Below are 6,654 nucleotides of genomic sequence, written 5' to 3' on the forward strand. Positions count from 1 at the left end.
AGCTAAGGCGACTCGCTGAGAAACAGTCTCTTTCTGGGGCAAGCTCCCACATAGGTGCTCTGATCCCAAGTGAGCATCCCTGGACACCTGCACATTAGAGCAAACCTAAATGGACTCAGGGAGTTCTATATACCTGTTTCACATACAGAAGAAATGACAAATTTTCAACCAAAGTGACAATACCGTTTTATATTCCCATAAGCAAACGACTTTATTCCCCATTTCTCTACTTCTTATGTTGCTAGCAGTTTTGACGTTTCTCAGTCTAATATTTATGTAGTGTTAATTTATAATTATTTTAGATTTTAATTTCTCTAATGACATGAAGTATGATAAGAATTTTGATATGTTTATTTTACAACATATTACAAATATTTTTATTTCTGTTTTTTGCTTTCTTCTTTTCTTCTTTTCTGACATCTTGTAATAGTGCTAGTACATATTAATATATTATGTATAAAATATTGCTAATAATATATATAGTACTTCAAATGTATATATCTTCTTTGTTGAGATATCTGTTATAACTTTTTCTTGCGTTAATAATGTTTATTGATCTTAATTATTTTATCACTCTTTTTCTCTTTTTTTATATTTATTTATTATGTATACAATATTCTGTCTATGTGGATGCCTGCATGCCAGAAGAGGGCACCAGACCCCATTACCGATGGTTGTGAGCCACCATGTGGTTGCTGGGAATTGAACTCAGGACCTTTGGAAGAGCAGGCAATGCTCTTAACCTCTGAGCCATCTCTCCAGCCCCCCACTCTTTTTCTCTTATTTCTGGGTCATATGTAAAAGCTCATATGCATTCTAGCCTGTATTGTGTTCTAAGTCTTTTCCACCTTTACTTTTCACATTTATTTCGGTTTTGTTTTTGTTTGTTTGTTTGTACTTTGAGGAAAGTGTGAATCTTGTCTATAACTATACTTTTACACATATACAGACAAATTTCCATCATCGTTTATTAAAAAAAATGTTCTTTCTCTTGAATTCACTTTGCTAGTTTTGTGATATTTGAGTGGCTCTGATGTTTTGTCTTTCATTTCAATGATATTTTGTAGAGTTTAAAAATAATATAAAAATAGGGGAAAACACAGTGTATAAAGCAGGTCTTTCACTGTTTGGATAATTGCTATCATTCCTGGTCTAATCAAACACCTTCAAAAATAGAATGACTGAAGCCAGACAGATTCTTATGCCTGATGACAGTGGACAACATTGGAAATCGTGGTGTTTGGGGATGTTGTCATGCACTGCTGAAGAATGGGATGGTACCAGGAGTTGCCTTGCAGTTCTCTATGGGGCTGGGAAATCCCTCAGCATTGACCTGACCTGCTAGGAGCAAAGGTACATTTTCAACTAGAGAAAGCAAACAGCACTGGAGTAAGGACAGATCTTCCCTGGCAGCTGTTTAATTCCCTAAGAGTACAGTCTTCCTTCCTCCCTAACTTTCAGCATGAGTAATGAAGTCTCTTCTCCCTTTCAGCTCAAGGACTTTCTATGCACAAGCTTTTCTTGACTGATGCAGGTTAAGTCTCCTCATTAGAGAAGACTAATGTGTTTGTTGTTTGTCTGTCTTTTTAAAATTACCAATATTACAAAATATCAGAAAAGGAACACAATTGGATGGAAGCCAAATAATATTAATAAAAATCATGGCCATGGCCATAAAACAAGAATATTGTCATTAACCATAGATATACATGCTAGAAATTTAATAAAACATTGGTCTTTGTTATATAAATAAAGGTCTCAAAGCAGAGAGGCAAAGACCTAGGGAGGTTGCATCTGGCCCTGTTTTGATGTTTTCTTTTTTTGTTTGTTTTGAATTTTTGTTTGTTTTTTCAAGACAGCGTTTCTTGGTTTACCCCTGGCTGTCCTGGGACTCCTTTTGTAGACCAGGATGGCCTCTAACTCCAAGATTCACCTGCCTCTGCCTCCTAAGTGCTGGGATTGAAGGCGTGAGCCACCATGCCAGGCCTGCTTTGGTCTTAATAGTCTTAGCAAGACATAGAACGGTCTATGCAATTAAAACAGAACTCACATCGATGAAATATGATTAAGATGGTTTCCAAAGCCTCAGAAGCTGGAAGTGCCCCTCTTATTCTATTTGGCAGTGTCATTGTCATTTGGCTTCCACAAAGAGTTGGAGTCAGTCACACTTTGGGCTCACTGGCTCCCATGGTTTCCTTCATATGTAGGCAGCACATGATGTGATGGAGGATACAGAAGTGGATGAGATTCAAGGTGACCTGGGTTAAACCCATACCAGTTTACCAGCTAGGGATGTTGAACATTATGTAATAGGCCTGTGACATATTCATTAGATGAATTCTGAGGGAGAAGATTGTCTAGGAGTAACAAGCCATAGATGTGCTTCAAAACAGGACCTTTCAGAGCTGGTTTAAAAAAAAGGATTTGGAAAAAAGATTCCAAAAAGAATCATACATTCTGGGGAATGTAAGACCTTTGGTCCAGATACAAACCCACATCTGACTGTGAGACTCCATTAGAAACTTACAGTGTGACGTTAAGTAGAGTATCTTCACTCTGAAAGCCAGTTGCCTACCCAGTAGAATGCATAAAACAACACTTACACCATAGCGGGGTAGAAGTTTACATTGAGATGTTATTTGGAAAGTATTCATCTCCAAAGTTAGCACAAAGTAGGCACTCTATGTCCTTTCAGGTTGTGATGCTCAGTCCCAGGGTCCTGAGTCTCAGTCTGGGTTGCACTGAAAGCTGTGGAAAAGGAGGCTCCAGCCAGTTATGTGTTCAGACTACTAAAGGGGACAACTGAGGGCTGTGTCCCCATTTTTCTTCAACTAATACAAAAGCTAATCCACAACCACTAATATATTAAACCAGAACGATTCCTAATGATAATCTTTAAACATTTGTCCTTATAATAACAGGTAGTCTTCACCCCTCATTAAGGAAACTTTTTTTTCAAATTTATTTATTCATTTATTAAAAGTTTCCACCTTCTCCACGCCTCCCTTTTCCCTCCCCCTCCCCACTTCCCCCTCCGTCTCTAGTCCTAAGAGCAGTCAGGGTTCCATGCCCCGTGGGAAGTCCAAGGTCTTCCCCTCTCCATCCAGGTCTATAAAGGTAAGCATCTAAACAAACCAGGTTCCCACAAAGTCAGTCCATGCAGTAGAATCGAAACTGAGTGCCATTGTTCTTGGCTTCTCCGTCAGCCTTCATTGCCAGCCACATACAGAGTGTCCAGTTTGATCACATGCTCCATCACTCCCAGTCCAGCTGGCCTAGGTGAGCTCCCATTAGATCCATCCCAGTGTCTCAGTGGGTGGACGCACCCCTCTTGGTCCGGACTTCCTTGCTCATGTTCTCCCTCCTTCTGCTCCTCATTTGGACCTTGGGAGCTAAGTCCAGTGCTCCAATGTGGGTCTCTGTCTCTATCTCCATCCATCGCCAGATGAAGGTTCTATGGTGATAGGCAAGATATTCATCAGTGTGGGTATGGGACAAGGCCAGTTCAGGCCCCCTCTCCTTTGCTGCCCAAGGAACAATCTGGGGACCTCTCCTTGAACCTTGGAACCCCTCTAGAATCAAGTCTCTTGCAAACCCTAAAATGGCTCCCTTAATTAAGATATTTACTTCCCTGCTCCCATATCCACCCTTCCTCCATTCCACCCATCCCATTCCCTCAAGCTTTCCCCAATCCTCCCCTTCTCCCCTCTCTCTACCCATCTCTCCTTATATCCACCCCCTCCCCGTGCACCCAAGTTTTGCATGGAAATCCTGTCTACTTAAAAATATGGAACGGTTCATGAATTTGCGTGCCATCCTTGCGCAGGGGCCATACTAATCTTCTCTGTATCGTTCCAGTTTTAGTACATGTGCTGCCGAAGCGAGCACAGGAAACTTTCTTTTTGCAACAGACTTAAACCATTATAGAAAACCACAGCCAATAAAAACGCTGAACTGTGAAGTCCAGTCCTGATGGATACCTCTACACAACACTCTCTCCTGCATCTAATGTTCAGGGAACCCTGCAGAAGAGGGGCAGAGAGAGCCAGAGGACTGGGGAGTCTGTTGTGTGATTGTGTCCCCTAGCAACACCAGAAGCTGTACCCATAAAGTCTCACCCACACGACTGCCCACAGGTGAGCTGAACAAGAATGACACCAATGACTAGGCCAATGATGTGGGAGTCTCCTCTGTGTGCTGTGATTACCATTAATGAATAAAGAAACTGCTTTGGACCTATAGCAAGGCAGAACATAGGTAGGCAGGGAAAGCTGGGCTGCACACTGGGAGAAAGAAAGGCAGAGTCAGAGAGACACCATGGAGCTACTGCCGGAGATGGACATGCTGAAACTTTGCTGGTAGGCCACAACCTTGTGGTAATATACAGGTTAATAGAAATGGGTTAAATTAATATGAAAGAGTTAGCCAATAAGAAGCTAGAGATAATGAACCAAGCAGTGATTTAATTAATACAGTTTCTTTCAGGTCTAAGCTAGCCAGGCGGCCGGGAAAAACAAGCGGCTTCCCTACTACAGGCCAAACTCAAAGGTGGAAGCCCATGAGATCTCGACCTACACAAAGATCTACAAGTCACTGAGGAAAACTGGGAGTGGAAGTAGTGACCCTCCTCAGGGTAGGCAATTGGTTGTCCAGTGTCAAAATGTCAGTCCTAAAAAGCATGCACAGTCAACATTATATATACTCAACAGGTTATAGTTAGGAGTATCTATGTATATACATATCTCTCTATTTCTCTATTATCTATCGAATATATATATTCAATAGATTTTATATCTATGTATATATACAAATGTGTGTATGTATATATATGTATGCATGAAATATATATATATGCATACACATGCACATGGGAAAACAATAAAAAAAGAAGTTATGCATTTAAAGGAGAGCAAGGATAGGTATATTGGAGAGTTTGGAAGGCAAAAATGGCAGGCAGAAATGTATAATTAAACTGTATTCTCAAAAAAAAAATAATATGAGTCCTCAGTTTCTTCCCCTGTTCAGTAAGAGGCTTTGACCGGATAGGCGTTAATGTTTTCTCACAGTTCTTTGATGTGCAGTTTGATTCAGCCTTTTATCCCAGCACTGCCCACAGACAGGAAATCTCAAAAGACAATGAAATTCATTGAACACGACTTCCCAGTGGGTAAGGGAAATAGGCCAGACTTTTCTGCAAGTGTGTGGCATTTAGTGTTCAGCAAGAAAGGCTCTTTTATTTTATAAATCTTAAATGGAATAAGACTAAGCTGTGTGACTAAGCTTAAAATGTGCCCCTTCCCCAGTCCAGCGTTTCTTAAATCTGGCTAATCATTACTGAAACCATAGGCAGGGAGAAGAGCATGGAAGGCTGAGAGAGAAAGGGTGTGGGAAAATAGGAGAATGTCAAGGACAGAATCAAGTTTGAACCTCCTCCTCTTTCTTTGAGAGGGTTGAGCAGTCGCCAGAAAACCTTAGAGGGCAGCCTGAAGCGCTGGTCTGCCAAGGGATCACTCCACACCCGCTCACTGCAGTCACCATGGTAACCTAGGCAGTGAGAACACACAGGTAATTCAAAGAGGAGCTATCCCATTGATTCCCATTTTCTTAACAGATTTTCTAAAGCGTCAATAAGTTTATGTTAGCTGGAACGAATGTCTGAATTTAGGCTTCAAAAAATACTCCTTTCCCCCACCCCAATCTGTATAATTACTGTTTTTTTTTCCTCCAAAAGTCTTTCAAAATACTATAATTAACAGATTGGCAGATAACCCATATAACCGCAGTTAAGGCAAATATAGTATGCAGCTGTCTTTGCATTAAGTGATTAAATCAAATAGCACAGTTTTGAAGTACATTTATAAAGCATAAATTTACCTCCTGGCAAAACCGTCTCAAGTAACACACCCTGCACCATCTGTTCTCTCCGTCTTAATACCATATTTCCCAGGACGTCAGTGATGGAGAGCAAAGCAACCAGCTGTGCACAACCAGGAGCTGCTGCAGGATTCTTCAGTGTACGCAGCAACTGCTGGATTCCCTTACATCTGTTCAGAGGAATCATGCATCTCTTACGTGCATACACATCATATGTGACACACATGGCACACATGAATTCAGCTCAAGAAGATCTACCATTTTGATATTTTTCAAGAATATAGATGATTTGCATGAAGGTACTATATGGCTATGGTTTCAAATGCAATTTTTGGGTTAAATTCTTGGGGGTAAATTATTCATTAAAGAATGATTAATCCACTGCCTCTGTGACATACTGCGTATGGAGTACTATGGGTGGGATAATGAATAGTAGCAGTCCTTGCCCTTTCAGAATTTACAGTCTAGCCTAGAAGTCTTTTATTGATATACAACTTTAATTAAAGTTGATGGTTTTGACATAGCATACAAGCTCACACAAGCATAGCCTCATTGAAGGTTTATAAAGTATGAATTATCTCAAATATATATACATAATAGGTGAAATGGTGCAATCATACACTCTACCCAGCCTGCCCCCCACAGTGTTAATTCAGTAGATGAAATGGAAGCATTTCATCATACAGTGAAGAAACGTGGAGGTAAGAAGAGAGAGAAATGCTAACTTTGATGATGCTGACTGTTCCACAGTGTCTCTGGAATATCAAGCAAGTATTGCGA

The 6,654-nt window shown here is 40.6% G+C and overlaps 1 long non-coding RNA gene and 1 other non-coding gene across 3 annotated transcripts in view; one reads left to right on the forward strand and one right to left on the reverse strand.

Moving 5' to 3' along the window:
* LOC125412301 (uncharacterized) overlaps positions 1-6,256 on the forward strand; it is a 42,041-nt gene extending 35,785 nt beyond the window's left edge. For both annotated transcript variants that reach the window (XR_015000810.2, XR_015000811.1), the window contains 3 exons: positions 4,017-4,136; positions 4,486-4,633; positions 5,948-6,256. This is a non-coding gene — a long non-coding RNA (uncharacterized LOC125412301). The remainder of the gene's footprint in view (positions 1-4,016; positions 4,137-4,485; positions 4,634-5,947) is intronic.
* On the reverse strand, positions 3,782-3,888 carry LOC125412705 (U6 spliceosomal RNA). Its single transcript, XR_007235656.3, has one exon. It is a non-coding gene; the product is annotated as a U6 spliceosomal RNA (small nuclear RNA).
* Positions 6,257-6,654: the final 398 nt, after the last annotated feature.

Source organism: Myodes glareolus, chromosome 3 (genome assembly GCF_982192425.1).
Source record: "Myodes glareolus chromosome 3, mMyoGla1.1, whole genome shotgun sequence".
Classification (NCBI taxonomy): domain Eukaryota; kingdom Metazoa; phylum Chordata; class Mammalia; order Rodentia; family Cricetidae; genus Myodes; species Myodes glareolus.